Source organism: Pelodiscus sinensis, chromosome 3, assembly GCF_052426305.1.
Source record: "Pelodiscus sinensis isolate ZL-2025 chromosome 3, ASM5242630v1, whole genome shotgun sequence".
Classification (NCBI taxonomy): domain Eukaryota; kingdom Metazoa; phylum Chordata; order Testudines; family Trionychidae; genus Pelodiscus; species Pelodiscus sinensis.
Window position 1 is genome coordinate 7,669,888 of NC_143054.1, and position 17,934 is coordinate 7,687,821.

General features: G+C 53.7%; 1 protein-coding gene across 5 annotated transcripts in view; it reads right to left on the reverse strand.

Annotated features, from left to right (window-relative positions):
• The window catches only part of LOC102462815 (uncharacterized), an 85,206-nt gene that overhangs the window by 40,403 nt on the left and 26,869 nt on the right, over window positions 1-17,934 (reverse strand). The gene's annotated exons all lie outside the window — the stretch shown is intronic.

Below are 17,934 nucleotides of genomic sequence, written 5' to 3' on the forward strand. Positions count from 1 at the left end.
TGCAGGGTTGCGGAGAGTCTTCACCGGATCCTGGGGGAAGCTGACTCTGGGGCCCCGAAAGGGCGTGGTCTTGGGTGGAAGGGGTGTGGTGTCAGTAGAAGGGGCGGGGCCGACGGCTAGCCTCCCCCAGCTAGCCTTTCAGGATGAATGGGTCATAGGGTGCACGCTGTCGGGGGCTTCAGCAGTGACTTAAAAGGCCTGGGGACCCTGCTGCTGCCAAGGTAGCAATGGCAGTGGCCAGAAGCCCCGGGCCCTTTTAAATTGCCAGGCCCTGGGGCAGCTGCTCCCTTTACACTCCCCCCACCCTGTCGGCGACCCTGCGCTAGTGAAGTGGACGTGCTAGTCGAGCAGGGTCCTCCAGTGGACATAAACAGAACGGCTTTACTGTGTGTCAAGGTCCCTAGACTAACAACAGTTAAGGGAGAATCTCCTTTCCCTCTGACAGCGGGGATCTGGAGCAGAGTGGCATGCAGCACAGCATATGTCTACACTGTACAGTTAACCTAGACTTTTAGTGGAGTTTTAGCCTTAATCCACCTACTGTCTACACAGAAGTACCCCTGGCCTGGGTCTGTAAGCCTACACTACTCCCCGGGCTGGAGTGTAGGTTACACCCACTAGGCTGCTATGTCTCTCGAGTGCTGACAGTCCTCCAGTGCGTCCCGACAAGCCCCTTCAGCGACAGGCAAGCTCTCCTGCAACTGACATAGCTGCCTGGCAAAAGAACCCTCAGGCATTTCAGCACAAAGAACAAGGGACTCCAGCCCCAGCCATCCCCTGGCGAGAACAGAACCAGTAAACATGCAGGCGGGGACGCTTGCATCCAGGCTAGCTCATCGCAGGCACTGACCTCTGAGGTTAACAGTGCAAGGTAGACAGAGCCTCAGTGACAAGGCTGAGGAAGGAAAGATTTGTCCCCGTGCAATCAGACAGTTGCTCCAAATCAATAGATCTATCCTTCCGCCTACATCTCTGATCGGCTTGTTCCAGTCATGGTGAGCGTCGGGCTTTTTTAAAAGTGAGTCAATCTCTCAGTCATTTTAGAGTCATCATTAAACTCTCACCCTCGTTTCATTCACTGGCCTAATTTCCATTGAGTATTTCCTCCCCTCCCATATACCTAGAGCCTCTATTTTTTCTTGCCTTTACCTTTTCCCTGTGCCACGTTACTGACTCTCAGATGTTCTCTGGTTGCCTTTTCCAGACATTCGAGGTATTTGACTTGACCTTGTGTACACTGGCAAGTTTTGTCGCCCATAAACCCTTTTTGGTGACCAAACCCGGAGAGCGCTCGCAATGCGACACAACAAAAGTCACGACAAAAGTCCAGTTTTGGCAATAAAAAAATTCCACCTCCGCAAGGATCTTTTGTCTCTCCCCCTCTCTTTATTTCTGTGCAGACCATAGAGGAAATAAGACTAAAACCCCACGAAAAGTCTGACCTGTGACAGCCCAATGTACTGTCAATCTGGGGCTGTCCCTGTCCCTCACATAGTCATTGTCTGTCAACAGAGCGCTAGCAATGTGGCCATGGTGTGTGGCTATGAGGCAGAAAAACAGGTTTGTTGCGTTTTCAGTTTTGACAACTTTTGCATGTCAACAGCACTTTTGTCGCCAAACCTTCCCAGTGCAGACATAGGTTTCTTGGCCAGACGTCCTTGAAGCCACACTTGCTGCTGCTTGTTCATAGGGTTCCTTTTCACAGGTCCCGGGTTGATTTGGTCTGGTGTCTGCTGGGATTCCCCAGCCTTCTCCACGGGTTGATTTTAATTCTCCAAAACCATCTCTCCTGAAATCTTATTCCTGCCTGGAGTGATCCATTCCATGCTCCTGTTCCTAGGGTAGGGCATGTGAGAAGCTGCTGCTCAAGGCTAAGTCATCCCCTTTTTATTTCCTTTGCTCTGAGACACTTGTTCCTTCATCCATATTGATCAGGTGTTGAGCAGAGTTCCAGCCAGAAGTATAAATATCGAGCTCCGTGTAATGTTCCTCTCCCGGCCAGTGGCAGCTGAAACCTTTCAGTATTTGTCATGTATCAGCAAGATACCACTTCCAGGCTGCGCTGTTCCTAGAAACACCAGCAACTGAAAGCCAGATGCAGAGCCAAGTCATTAGTATACCATAAAGGGAGACGGAGGATAAAAACTGAAAGCAACGGCTTTATGGAGGAATCTGTGCCAACAACTCACAGGTGACCCTACAATAGCAAACGGTGGGTTCAATGCTTTGCTCTCATGCTACCCTACAGTCAGAAAGGGCACACAGGCTAGCTCTGCCACAGCAAGCCGGAAATGTTCCAACGGCCTGCCTGTTTGCTGGGAGAAAAAGATGCATTTCTTAAGAATTTTCAGATTTCAGGTACAGGCTCCCAAGACTGGGAACAAAAGTATAACTATTACAGTAATTACTCATTTAACACGTGCCCGCTTAACACGTTTTCGCAATAGCACGATTTTTATTTAGGGAACGTCTTTCGAATAACACGACTGTCCCCGAAATAACGCAAAAATAATCAAGTGGAGGACTACTTTGCACGGCGGTATAAATTGGTGAAAACAGTGCTAATACGCAGGAGCAGATGAATAAACGTGGTCGCAGCGCTCCTCCGCTCACTCATGTGTTTATCTTTGTGTTTTAACAAATCGCAGCGACTTGTGTTGCTAGTTATCTTGTGTTGCTAGATATCTAATGTTGTCGTTAACGACCCAGCACCAACAAAAAATTGACTTTGCCACCACCACCTGAAACGCAACCCCCACCTTTTCCATTATTTTTAATGGGAAAATTGACCCCGCTTAGCACGTTTTCGCTTAGCACAAACATTTTCAGAAACACAGCTATAGTATTAAATGAAGAATTACTGTAGTTGGTAAATACCATGCAGATGATCCAGAAAATTCAGAGAGGAAGTGGCCAGAAGGGACCATTGTGATATTTAGCTCAATGATTCTCAAACTGCTAGTGGTCCTCAGCCACCTTACAGGCAGTGAACAGCTCGAGCTCAGCCCCCCCACAGTGGGGCGCCTATGCTGGCACTCCAGCTTCCTGCAGGGAGGGTGCAAAGGGGAGGTGAAGAAAGCCCCAACCGTCCCTGCCAGACCATGTGCTGCCCCTCCTTCCACCTCCATCCCACTGGGGGAGCAGCAGCACAGTGACACGCTGTCTGGAGGCTTTCCCTACTGCTCCCATTGGCCGGAGTTGTGGTCAATGGGAATAGCGGGAGGCCGTGCTTGGGAAAGATGGGGGCGTGAAACCTGGTAAGCACCCCTCCCTCATGCCCAGATCCTGCACACCAATCCCCCTCACTCACCCCCCACCAAGACCCTGCACCCCCAGCTTGCTCCTACATCCTTCCTTGCTCCTGCAGCCTCCCTCCTGGCCAGACACCCTACGCCCAGCCTGCTTCTGCATCCTCCCTTGTTCCTGCACCCTCTGTCCTGGCCACACACTGCACCTTCCCCCTTGCTCTTGCCTCCTTCCCCTGGCCAGACACCCAACTCCCAGCCTGCTCCTGGACCCTACTCCAATCCAGATGTTGCACCCTCACCCCCTCCTGCACCTCACCTCCTGCCCATATCCTGCACCCCCATCCCTCTCATTGGCAGCCCTCTCCTGCCCACTGAACACCTCATTTTCGTCCCAACCCCAGAGCCTAGGCGGGTCCACAAAATGGGACCCCAGAAGAGTAAATCTGGCCTATGGGAAGCCCTGAATCTCAGTCCTCCCTGTCCCTCCCCCTTCCCTGGTGGGGCTGGAACACCAGAGGGTGAAGTGTCTCAGCTGAGGGGCCATATCAATGACAGCTGGAAATTTTTGGAGGGTTGTTGTTTTTTTTTTTTTTTTGCATCTCATTTGGTGGTCCACTATTGATTTTTCTGTGGGTCAGCGGCTCCTGACCCAAAAAATATTCACCACGAATAAAGAAAACATGGGAACCTTTTGTGTAGGACGTACATTAATGTTTTACTTTATTTAAAATGAAATTTGATAAACTAACGTGAGAAAGTTAAAGCACTTCATCTGTGTAATAATTTAAATGAATATTTCCTTTCTTACTGGTTAAATTAAACCGTTCGCCCTAACTGCAGCACTAGCAAAATGGATCGGGCGTAATTATGTAATTAACGGCAAGTTTCCATCAGCAACTGGTGGTTCACAGAAATGTTTGCATCAAGCTAGGTGGGCCACGGGCCCAAAAGTTTGAGAACCACTGATTTAGTTGGACCTCCTGAATAACCCAAGACCTATCACTCCCCTGAATTTATTCCTATTGAGCCTAGGGCAGATCTTTTAGAAAAAAACATCCAGTCTCAATTTAAAATTGCCCAGTGATGGAGCATCCAACCTGACCCTTGGTAAATTGTGCCAAAGGCTAAGTACTTTCATGGTCAACACTGTCCACCTTATTCCTAGTCTGAACGTATCTAGCTTCAGCTTCCAGCCCTTGGATTGTACAAGCCCTTTCTCTGCTCACCAGAAGATCCCTCTATGATCCAGTGTCTGTTGCACAGGTAGTTACTTACAGACATGATCAAATCACCCCTTAACCGTCTCTTTGATAAGCTAATCAGATCGAGTTCCTAGAGCCCCTCGCTATCTGGCCTGTTTTTCAGCCCTTTAATCATTCCCGTGGTTCTACTCTGAGCACTTTCCAGTTTGAGTCTGGCCTGACTGTCTGGTGACAAGATCTGCACTGCAAGGCTGAAGAGCCAGATTCAGCTCCCTGCTCTGGTTTCTGGTTCCCAAGTCTCTGAGCATCTCCCATGGGAAAAGGGATCACTCCCACCCCTCAGCAGTTTGAGAACCAGCAGGACTGCTCTCCACATGAAGCCTCATCCAGTCCCTTTTGGGCAGATGGGGAGTACGTACAGTTTGGAGTGAGCTAAGGGTATGTCTGCACTACCACCCTAGTTCGAACTAGGGTGGTAATGTAGGCAACCGGAGTTGCAAATGAAGCCGGGATTTGAATTTCCCGGGCTTCATTTGCATATTGCCGGGCGCCGCCATTTTTAAATGTCCGTTACTGTGAACTCCATGCCACGCGGCTACACGCGGCACGGACTAGGTAGTTCGGATTAGGCTTCCTAGGTAGTTTGGATTAGGAACGAGGAGTAACAGTAGTTCGGAATAGGAAGCCTAATCCGAACTACCTAGTCCATGCCGCGTGTAGCCGCGCGGCACGGAGTCCGCACTAGCGGACATTTAAAAATGGCGGCGCCCAGCAATATGCAAATAAAGCCCGGGAAATTCAAATCCTGGGCTTCATTTGCAACTCCGGTTGCCTACATTACCACCCTAGTTCGAACTAGGGTGGTAGTGTACACATACCCTAAGGGAGCAAGAGAGATTCTCAGTGTTCCACAAAGGAAAGTGAAGGATCTCTACCCTGAAACACATTTTTTAAAAAGTGATGCTAAAAACCAGATTCCTCTGAAATCTCAGTCACTGCCCCTGATGGCGTCACGATAAATGGAATCACAGTCCTCTTTAAACAGGAAACATTTATTAGAGAAAACAGCTACTAGGTACAGGCACAAACAGGCTTCCACATAGCTTGAGTTCCAGCTTTGCCTTTACCAGAGACCCACTCCACCTGGTGCTGGAGCTCTACAAAGCACACAGAGCCATCTAGTGGCTGAATACTATACTAGAAGTAAATATAACAATGCGTGTAAGGTAATATCTTTTCCTGAACCAACTTCTGTTGGTAAGAGACAAGCTTTCCGGCTACACAAAGCTATTTTTCAGGTCTGAGAAAAGAGGTGTCACAATGAAATACATAAACAGTTTGCACAAATTCTAAGAGACCATTCGAGGTGAAGTATGAACACCCACAGCAGAGAAAGGCAAAGGCCAACTGCGAGTTTTTCTTTATTGTGTAGACATACTCTGTGTAGCTTGAAAGCTTGTCTCTCTCACCACCAGAAGTTGGTCTGATAAAAAATAAAACCTCACCCACTAGATCATCTAATATCCTGGAACCGACACGGCTAGGAGCTACAACACTGCATTACCGCACACAGCATGCATTACCCCATAGCACGCAGACCGTAGGAAGTGGTAGGGACATGAAAGGCTTGGGGGTGGCAGTTAAAAAGCTAAAGCAACAGAGGCTCCGTGACACAGGACCGAGCGATGGGGTCACCACCAGACAAAAGATTCGCAGCTGCCATCTCTGCGCTGGGCTCAGTGCTGTCACACGGGGCAGCTCCCTCACGCAGAGCAGGAGAGCGTGTGAATTTACAGCGATGCTCTTACAGCTTTTGGGAAATCAGTTCTGAAGCAGGAGCAGGAAGGGGTCTGCTGGAAGGGGACCTCTCACCATTAGCTGGATTCGAGCTTCCTGGGAGAAGAGGGTGCCCAGGCCCCCTGACAGAGAGGGGCAAAGGGGGCCGCTGCACGGTGGCCTGGTGTTCCAAAGGGGCCCGGAGCTCCTGCAGCAGCGGTGGTGGCCAGAGCCCTCTGAACTGCTGCAGGATACCAGCCCTGCGCTCCAGGTAGCGCTAAGAGCCTACTGCTCTCACCCTGGCCCCTTCTGCCTGAGGGTCTCCCCTTGTGGGCTGAGGGAGCCTCACTGCCGAGGCACATTTGACTCACGGAAAGGATCCGAGCTCTGCCCATGGATCTGCCACAAACCGCTCTGTACAGCAGGGGTGGGGAATCCACGGCCTGTGGCTTGTTTTGATCTGACCCACCAGGCTCAGGGCTATGCCGCCTGCCAGAGCTGAGGTGAGCTGGCATGGAGCCACCTGCGCCCCTCCCTGGAGCTGCTCCAGGCAGACGTCCCCCCCCCCGCCCCCTCTGGCCCAGACTCCCCACCCCCAGCCCGTTCCTGCAACCTCCTGCCCAAACCCCGCACCCCCACCCCATTTCTACACCCTCCCTCCTGCCCAAACCCCGCACCCCCACCCCATTTCTACACCCTCCCTCCTCCCCAAACCCCGCACCCCCACCCCATTTCTACACCCTCCCTCCTCCCCAAACCCCGCACCCCCACCCCATTTCTACACCCTCCCTCCTGCCCAAACCCCGCACCCCCACCCCATTTCTACACCCTCCCTCCTGCCCAAACCCCGCACCCCCACCCCATTTCTATACCCTCCCTCCTCCCCAAACCCCGCACCCCCACCCCATTTCTACACCCTCCCTCCTGCCCAAACCCCGCACCCCCACCCCATTTCTACACCCTCCCTCCTGCCCAAACCCCGCACCCCCACCCCATTTCTACACCCTCCCTCCTGCCCAAACCCCGCACCCCCACCCCATTTCTACACCCTCCCTCCTGCCCAAACCCCGCACCCCCACCCCATTTCTACACCCTCTCTCCTCCTCCCCCTCCCTCCTCCCCAAACCCCGCACCCTCACCCCATTTCTACACCCTCCCTCCTCCCCAAACCCCGCACCCCCACCCCATTTCTACACCCTCCCTCCTCCCCAAACCCCGCACCCTCACCCCATTTCTACACCTTCCCTCCTCCCCAAACCCCGCACCCTCACCCCATTCCTGCAGTCTTTCTCCCTCTCAGAACCACCTTGCTCCTGTACTCTTCCTCCTGCCCAGAGCCCCACCCCCAACCTGCTCCCCAGCAGCCCCTTCACACACTGGACCTCTCATTTTTGGCCTCATCTCAGGGCCTAGGGGGTTCCATATAATCTGCTAGCCCCAGCCCTCAGAAGAGCCCTGAGCCTTAGTGCCCCCCGCCATGGGGCTGGGTTGTGAGGGAACCGTGTTGCCCCGAGTTACATGAGTGAGGTGAGTGTCTCCTTTTTTTTCCTGCTTATCAGTTCAGAGCTGGGAGGTGGCTCTCATAAGGCCCCTCACCACAAAGAAGTCAGGGACCTTGCACTGGGAAGGATAATGCTCCTGCCAACAGAGTAGCATTCACGAGTGCCCTTAAACTTCATCGCTCAGAGGTTTGGGTTTTTTTAAGCACCTGTGAATGACAAAAAAGTTGTCCATCAAATGCAAGTGTAGACACACCCCAAGTCTCTGGTCTGGGCTTGACAGCAGGTGCTGAAACAGACCCAGGCTGGGCGATTTGCCCTCGCAGTGCAAAGGACGACCACTCCTCTGAAAAGCTAGTCACACAGAGCAGGAGGTCAGAGGCACAGCTGGCTCCATTTAATGTATCTTGGCTAAGGTAAGGATGGGCCTGGTCTGGGAAGTGTGAATCTGGATCTACGCTTTCCCCTCTTCTGGCTGGGTTCAGAGGCGAGGTTTTGGGTCAGGCCCAGAAAGAGATGGCGTGGTGATTCTGGGGCCCTCCAACACCTCGACTCCGGAAGCAGTGTGGCCTGTCCAGACTGAGTGAGCCCTTCCCAGGTAATACTATTGGTCTGTCTTCCGAGCAAGTTGTGAACATTTACACCCAGGCTCTTTAAAGCAATCCACTAAGTTCCATGCAGGACGTGGCGAGGGCTGCTCCACACAGACCGGTAAAATGTAGGTCCTGCCTCTCCCATGTGGATGCTGAAGACACCCCAGTATTTTTGATAAAGGCAGGGATTTGCCCTGACATCCCTGGCAAAATGACCCTCTCCCCTGCCTCTTCTGTGCAGCATCCACCCCAGAAGTGGCCGCACTTCACTGGCTCTGGGTGGTAGACGTACATGGAGAAGCACTTTGAAACGAGGCGCTATAGTAATGCAAAAACCGTGCAGTGACTGCATAATCCGCGTACGCGTGTAGCTACAGGTTGGACCTCCCTGGTCCGACACCCCTGGGGCCTGCGTGGTCCCGAAGGAGGGATTTGCCGGACCACGGGAGAGGTCATTTCTGCCTCCCTGCCACTGGCCCGCCAGTCCAGCTCTGCTCCTGCTCTGGCCTCCCGGCGGGCTCCCCACATGTGAGCAGCCCTGCCACGGCAGCGCACAGTCCTGCCGCTGGGGCTCTCAGCTTTGCCACAGCAAACCACTGCCCTGCCATCAGTGGCCCCAGCCCTGCCACGGCAGCCCCACGGTCCTGCGGCTGGGGCTCTCAGCTTCGCCACAGCAAACCACTGCCCTGCCACCAGTGGTCCCAGCCCTGCCACGGCAGCCCCACGGTCCTGCGGCTGGGGTCCCTGGCCAGACCACTGCCCAGTCGGAGCACAGAGCCACCCTTCCACCAGCTCAGCTGGCCCCTTGGCAGGGACCCCAGCCGTTGGCCTCCCTGCAGCCTGCCTGGGTGGGTTCCTGGCCCCCTCAGGGCTCCACAGAAGTTGCCGGCCCAAGGAGTCCCGGCTGAGAGAGGTTCGACCTGTAGTCACAGAGGCAGATACTGACACCATCGTGTCGGTGCCTGTAGCCAACACCTTGTCGGCCGTCGCTGCTGGGCTGCGGAAGGCGCATTGCCAGTAGCTACTGTGGAAGCCCCCAGAGGCCTCAGTCAGGATGAGATCCACGTGGTGCTTGGCCCAGCACAGGCACATGGGCCCCACCCCGAAGGAGCATGAAACTGGCTGGTTTCAAACTTTTTTCTCATGACCCACTTGAAGAAAATTGTTGATGCCGCGACCCAACATAACCTGACTGGAGGGTGGGCTCTGGGGTGGGGCTGAGGGGGGGAGCTTTGGGGGCAGGAGGTGGCTTCGGCTTGTGGGGTTCAGGGCTGGGGGAGGAGGGGTTTACTCCCAGTTGGTGGTGCAGCAGGGAGGCTTAGGCAGCCCCCTGCCTCTCCTGGCACCACAGACCATGCTGCGCCCAGAAGTAGCTGCCAGCAGGTTCCCAGCCAATGGGAGTGCGGAGCTAGTGCTTGGGGCAGGGGCAGTGCGCAGAGCCCTGTGCGCTCCCCCCCAACACACACACCTAGGAGTCAGGCCTGCTGCCGGCCGCTCCTGGGGCACAGCGCAATCTGTGGTGCCAGGACAGGCAGGGAGCTGCCTTATCACCCCCACTGCTCCCCTCTTCCCCTTGCAGCAAGGAGACCCAGGGCCTGACATGCCACGCCCGATTCCTGGGTCGTGACCCCGAGTTAGAAAACCACAGACTAGATTATCCTAGCTATGAGTGTGTGTGCGAGGATGAGGGTGCAAGAAACCCCCTCGCCATGTGCACCTCTGTACTGGGGCTCATCACCCCCCACACGCTGGGCTCCCTGCTGGAGGCTTATGGGGGGCAGCGACGCTGACTTTCCCAGTGGGGGTGGGGCCGAGGCAGGGGCATGGTCGTGCCTCCTTCTGCACCAGCTGGGAGAAATGCTTTATGCAGAAGATCCAACTGGATCAGGGTTTCCCAACCTACGGGTCGTGACCCAAATATGGGTCGCCATTACATTTCAAAAGGGTTGCCAAGTGTCTCCCCAGGTGGCTCTGCCCCCTTTCCTCCCCCCGTTTTTGAATTGCCTTGGGTCACCAAGTCATCCCGAATTGTCAAAATGGGTCCCCATCTGGAAAAGGTTGGGAACTGCTGAACTAGATCCTATTGGCCCCTTTCTGATCTCCCCGTCTAGGAAGACTCTTCCTGCTGTGGTTGCCCTCTCCTTGCTCTGGGTGACGCTCTTTGGTTTCACCTCTCCAAAGCTGCCTTACCAGGACCTACGAATACCGGCAGGGGCACACCGGTTACTGCCTCCTCCTGGGCAGGGACCCGAGGGCTGGGGCAGCTATGCCGTCAGTGCACGAAGTCACTTGTGGCTCTAGTCGACCTGCTCTCAGTCTGTTCCCAGGGAAAGCCACGCGAGAATTTTCCCATCACCTTGAACGGAAGCAGAGCAGGGCCTTAAGTGACACACTCCTGTCTGGAAAGCATGCGCCCTCCTTAGAACGGATCCTCTCGCTGCTGTTAGACCCGGGCAGCCCAGAGCCAACCGGGTTAATCAGAGATTTAGTCCTTGTCTCCCCCAAATCATAGAACACTAGAACTGGAAGGGACCTCGAGAGATCATCAAGTCCAGTCCCTTGCCCCACGGCAGGACAGTAATAGAGAGTAAAGACCGGCCAGGCCTGGAAAATCAGCTGGGGAGGAAGAACATAGGGCTGGGAAGCTTCCTTTACCAGCAGAAACCCCTATCCCCATCCCGTAGCCTCAGACATGAAATCCATGCAGTTTAAGCTCCACAGATGTTGTGCTAAACCACAGCCTCCATCTGGCTAGTACTCTGCAGCATAATCCATGTGAAATAAATCCCAGGCGCCCGATGCAGGTTCTACAGCAGCAGAGGCCTGTCTGCTCTTCCCGGATGAGACAGCAGGTTACGCCAGTGTGGTCCCTGTGAAGAGAGCCCTGCTCCAGTCCCATTATCGGTTCACTGGCATTAACTCAGCTGCAGTGAAAAAGTCTTAGAGGGGTCGTTGTGTCACTCTGTAACTAAAAACAATGAGTAGTCCTGTGGCACCTTCGAGACAAAACCCACTTCGTCAGATGCAGTGGAAATAACAGAAACGGATGCTAATGCGGCTAATTAAGTGGGTTCTTAACTTTTGATATCAAAATGAAGTTGTTAAAGGCAGGGGAGACTGGTTTGATAATGCAACATCCAGTTAATGGGACACTTCCAGCCCATTTAATTAGCCTCATTAGCATCGGTTTCTATTATTTCCAATCCGGCTTGTTGGGGTCACTGGGCATGATCCTAGGTAACTCGGGGGAGTGGAAGATCACAAGAATTGATGAAGGCCCCCCGCTCTAGGCCCAAGCACCCTAAACACCCCCCCCCCCCCGGCATAACTTTTCTCTGGCTCGCTAATAGCTGGGAACGGCAAGACAGACCTTGAGGTTGCCTAGTTACTATCAGTGGTATAGAAGAAGAATTCAGATGTCTCTGTAGAGGGGAGGAGGGAGGAGGAGGATAAGGCTGGCAACATGTCCCAGCGTGGGAACCTTGCTACAATTCACTATTTTCCTGCAAGTAAACAACCTGGGTATATAATGAGGGAAAACTGCTTACGTTGGTGTGCTTGATCTGAGATGTCTAGTCTCCTGGCACCTATTTGAGCGTTCAAATAAACTTTTTTGCTTCTCCACACCGGTGTGTTTATTGGAGCGCGCACACAGGGCAACGAACCCAGCTGTTGCCTCCCTCAGGCACTCTGTGCCGGCAACAGGCTCATCTGATGAAGTGGGTTTTACCCACGAAAGCTCATGAAGCTGAAGCGCTCTAGTCTGGCACCTCTGGGACCTGACCGGTACCAAACCAGAGAATTTGCCAGACCACAGGAGGTCAATATTGTTTAGCGGCATTACCAGCACTTCCACTGTTGACTGGGCTGTTAGAGGACATAAAGGGTACGTCTACACAGCAGCGTTTTTCCAAAATGACATAGTGAGCATCTACACTACAAGCCTTTATTTCAAAATGTCAAGCTTGAGGACTTCTTACTCCGACTCATGGTAGCCCTCATTTCTTGAGGAGTAAAGGAAGTCAAAGGAAGAGTGCTCTTCCTTTGACTTCCTCTGTGTAGACCATGTCAAAAGCTGAATTAAGCTATTTTGTCTTAAGCTACACAATTGACATAGCTGAAGTTGCATTGCTTATTCCGACTTTAGCCCTGCTGTGTAGACATGCCCTCGGGGATAAATTAGAGCAAATAACAGCACAGAACACTGAGAATGAGGCCTAGAGGCTGTAAACAAACTTTATGGGACCGTGGGAAACTTGGCCACACCCGTGAAAAGTGGACATCTGGCTAATTCAAATCATTCCAGACCACGGATGTTGTCAGACCAGAGAGTTCTGGACTAGAGAGGTTCAGCCTGTACTATATATTTTCTCAGCTGCAGTGGGTTTTGGACACTGCATTACCAGACTGTTAGCAACAAATTGGAGACAGATGAATGACAGTGACAGCTAGGGGCTGGAAAGACCAATCAGATGTAGCAATGCACTGCTAGCCAGGACTTCTCCTCTTTACCATACTACATGCCAAAGTCTACTGAAACGTTATGGCTAGCACAGGGACAGAGCTCAGACCAGATCTACCACAAGCCCAGGTCTCTAGAGCTACCAAATTGCCACTAGCAATAGAAGGCCTTTGGCCCAAGCTGACCAGTTCCCCAGGGGCAGTCCCCACACCTTGAACTTCTACAGCATTTTCCAGGAAGGGACGCACTGTGCTCCCCAACATGGGTGACAGGGGTTTCCTGCATGTTGTGAAACTGGTGCGTGGAGATATTGAGCGACTCGCCTAGGTTACACAGCTGTCAGTAGCACACCCGAGAAGAAAACAGAACCAACAAGGGAAGAGACAAGCCGTTGTCTGGCTTGTCTAGACTGCTCTTTGGGGGAGGGTCTGCTTCTCCTGATAGAGCACCTGGAGTAATGGGGCCTGATCTCAACTGGGGGCCTCTACATGCTGATAGAGTAGAAATCAGAACAACATTTTCTGGCTCCTGCTAAGGGGCTCCCTCCATAACACCCAGCTCGCTCACTCGGCAAGCGTGAAAGTGTTTTATTCCCGGAGCGTGGCTAAGTAAAGCACAAAGGATGCACTAAACAAACATCTGAAGGCCACAATCGCCAGGGGAGGAGAGGAAGAGAGGCGCAAGGGATTACAAGCTGGGCGCGAAGGTGGAATATCAGGAGATGCATCCTGGTGGGACCCGCACTGATGGGGGTCACTGGATTGGACAACCGACACGTGTTATTACATTGGCAGGAAGAGAGCTACGCTGGCCTGGGGCAGATGGGCTGGATGACGTGACAAGGCTTGTTCCATCTCCAGGACCCACCATGCCACATTGAACAGGGGACGCCAAGCAGACGCGCCAAGGGCTCCGACTTCCACAGCTGCTTAGCGTTTCTCCTTGCTGCAGCCATGCACTTGGCCAGAGGCTGGGAGAAGGGAACCCCTCTTTCACGCTCCTGGGAGGAGGATGACTCATGCGACAGAGCTTCATTTAGAAGGATATTCAAATGAACATTTGGGCAACTAACTGTGACCCACCACCAGCCACCAGTCTCCTGGCCTTTCCCTCCACTTTGCTCCCAGCTGCTTTGCTCTGGCGCATCAGGGCCAGGAAGAGGAAGTGCTACAGACACAGGGATCTGGGTGCCAGGTGCATAGACACACCCCTGGCTTGTGCCGGGCACCTTTGCACATGGTGGCCACTGGCGTTGATGAGCATGTGGGCGGCCTCCCAGGAGAGATTCAGATGCCATCTAGCTGATTGGCAGAGTGCGCACAGCTGACCGCAGCCAGCAGCATGTGTTTCTATTAGTGGTGCACATCTGCACATGCCTTGGTGCACATACAATTTATTCTGCACATAGATGGGAAAACGTAGAGAGTCTGCTATGAAGTGATATTCATCAGGCTTGTTTTTAAAGCTTCCCCCGTACACGCCCCAGCCTCACAGACCTGGCCTCTCGCTACAACGGCGCCAGCCTCCTCCATCCCTAACGCAGCCCGCCAGGAGCAGGGTGGAAGAGGCACTTATTTGCCAAGCACTTCCTCACTAAGGACAAATACATGGAAGCCGGCACCTTCCCCTGCTCCCCTGGCTTCCCATCTAGCCTGACCCTGAAGCACCCAGCCCTGAGGGGACGAGCAGCAGCGGAGATGGGCCAGACGGAGGGGGGAGAGGGGGAGTTTGTCTCTTTGCTCTGAGCACCGGCAGACAGCAGCAATAGGCACCAGATTCAGATCCCCTGACCCTTGGGGAGCAGAGCTCCAAGCCCACGTGAAATGAAAAGGCGCAAGGTACATCCAATAACCGACAGGGCCAGGATGAGTCATGGGCTGGTTAGTGCCCCTGGGTGCTGCCCCTCCGTCCTGCCACACGAGACACCCAGCTGGGTTTCAGGCCCCTGTGGCTGGACGTGGCGTGGGGGCAGGAGAACGGCTCCCAGACAGGGCACATGGAGGGGCGGCAGGACGCCTGCCTCCATGCAGCAGAACTTGGAGCTATAGGGTGGGCCATGAGGAAATGGGGGCCCTGATGCCACGAAATACAGAGGGCCCCAAAATGAGGGGGGAGGGCGCTCCCAAGCCTGTAGACAGAGGGGACCATGCAGGCCTGAGTGGAAAGAGTCCTGGGGTTTTCCTTCTCTTCCCCACACCCTGTCCGGCTTCCCTTTCCTCTCCTGAGCGCTGCCCTGTGCCAATTCCTGGTGCTGACTCCCTCTGGCGCACTGCCGGGGAAGGTCCCTGGGGCCAACTTCAGCCCCAGCAGCTGCACCAAGGGTCTCGCGCTGCTGTGTCATCTCCCAAGGTCATTTCAGGAAGGTCCAGCTCAGGACAGCCCCGTGGGCAGTGAAACTCCTTCCCCGAGCGGGGTGACACACACCAGGCCTGCCCTGCTCCTGAGATTGAGATATTCTCCACCTGCCTCTGAAACCTCAACCCTTGGGACTCTGGAGGGTGTCAGGTGACCCAAGGACTACACCCTTGCTGAGGGAAAACCACTGACAGCCCTCTCCTCAGCCCGGGTTCTCTTTAGCCTTTCCCTCAGCAAGCAACTCACCCATTGTGCCCAGGCTAGCGGGCAAGGCAGGAAGGAAGCTGCTGACTGACTGGCATGCACGTACTTTCACCACCTGACTGGGATGCACGTACTTTCACCACCTCTCCATCAGTGGGCACGTCACTGAACATCACGACAGAAGTCCACAGCTTTCAGGCCAATTCTGAGCAGCCACGGGTCACAAACCCTAGAGCCGCTGACGGGCACAACTGGCACCAAGGCTGCCTTTGCCGGCAGCCTTTTGGTGAGGCCAGAGAGTGACGGCCCAGGAGCCCAAAGTCCTGCTTATCGACACAGGTGGTCTTGGTGGAGCGGAGGCAGGTGGCCCATGCCGGGTGCACAGAGAGGGCTCCATTCTCCAGGGCTGCCCAGTGGGCACTTTTCACCAGGAACAAACCCATTTCCAAGCTCTGGCCTGCACCACAAGGCCATTCTGAAGAGGCCGCACAGAGCTCTCACTTTGGCTGCTGCTCCTTCCCTCAAAGCAGCGTCTCCCGGCTCCAGCAGAAGCAGGCAGCACTCACACGGGGTCTGGGTAGCACCTTCAGAGGCCAGAGGCTGGATGCCATCAAAGGCGTCTCTTCACCTCCCCTCCCCCTGGCCCCTTCCCAGTTCATTTGGAGGAAATTCTAATTACACTGAAATGCAAACAAAGCCCCTGAGGAAGCCAAATGTTTATAGTGACTTTATAAAGGGATTACACAAGATTAGCCATGCAAGGGGACAGGTGCTTGCCAAACCACACACACACACACACACACACACACACACACACACACACACACACACACACACACACACACACACACACACACACACACTCTATAAATCCCGCTCCGCAGGCCCTGCTCAGAGTCAGAGTATATATCCAGCCTGCACTTGGGATACAGGGCTCGCTCACAGGGGACATTAGCAATTCCATCTGGCTTCCATGTCAGCCAGGAATAAACAGATCCAAACAACACCCGGCCGAGACAGTCCCACGCCCTGGCTGGCACCCAGCAGGGGCGGTCTGTCCATATAAGTGAACTAGGCAGTCACCTAGGGCCCCAAGTTAAATGGGGCGCCAAATGGTGGCGCAATATCATTGAGGGGTTTGGAGGTGGGGGTGCCGATTGCCTAGGGCGCCAGTTGCTGGCAGCTAGTCTAGGGCAGCCCCTGGCACTCAGGAGACATTAGGCAATTTCACATTGTATCTCTTTGGAAAGAAAAGCCTCCCCTTCCAATAGTGACCAGTCCCGGGCCGGCTTGGGAGAGACTAGTGCACATAGGAGTTCTATGTGCGGCCCACAAGACTTTTGGCTTGTTCTCATCCATGTGCAGCGTTGCCAGATTCCACCGGTTCCTATCTTTGTAGTTTGTTTCCTGCCAGTGTTACTAAAGCAACACACGCGTGAAGTGAGGTGTGTGCTGATTGCACACAACTGCTGACTGCCGTGCGCTCCCACTGCATCCAGTCACAGCGCTGCTGCAGTTCCATCCGCACACCCTGCAAATTCCAGGGACACTAGTTCAGGGAACAAAACTGCCCCATCCCAGGAGTCCGGCTTGATTATCACAATCTGGTGTGCCTCTGAGATGATGGAGGCCACTCATAGAGCCCCATTGCTGGCCTTCGCTGCCCATCACTGGACTAGTGCAAACTCTGCCCTTCATCCCACGCAGGCAGATTGAACTGCCTTATGCAGCAAAGAAATGGAAATAAAATAAAGTGGGCTCTGTTGTTGCGGGGATCCTCCACATGCAGAGGGCTACGCACATGCTTATTGGATAGTCGTTCCCCCCACCTTGCTACTTCTATCAACTTAAAAGCCGGTCGTCCCCCCCCAGCACCATCTCTACGGGGCGGGGGGCAGAGACGGACACAAGGGTATAGCAGGGGAAATGGACGCAAGTCAGGAATCAGCTGATTCTCAGCTCGCATCCAGTCCCCCCCCCATACACTGCACTTCAGCCTTTTAAATGTATTAAGAACCTGATGGCTCTTAATACATTTAAAAGGCAGAGCCGCAACAGGGTGAGTTTCCAGCCCCGGGTGCTAACCTCGCTGTGGCACTGCAGTTCCCCCCCCCCCATCAACTAATCAACTAGTCAATAGAAATTCCATCGATTAGTCGATTAGCTCATCAAACACCATTTAACATCCCTATCACAAGGCACTAGAGACCTGTTTTCTTTTAACGTATGAAGGACTCCCTGTGGCTGGGCCAATGCCTCCTGCAGGTGAGACATGGTGCTGCGGGCTCTCTGCCTCAGTTTCCCCAACAGTGTCTCCAGTGCTTTCTGGGGGCTTTCCCTGCTCTGAGCCAGCATTTTACTATTTAAAATGGTATCAGCTGGTAGGATCCATTTACATAAAGGCGCCAACATTGTTTCCCTAGGGGGATTATTCCAAAAGTCTCTGGTACCCAGCCTTAATTCCCCTGATTGTTAAAGTTGGGCCTACTTCAGGAACCCATTACCCCAAGCATTGCCCCTTTAAGAGCTCACAACACAGGTTCAATTCCCTTCTGGAGTAGCAGAGACCCAAGTCACTAAACAAAGGGGTCTGTG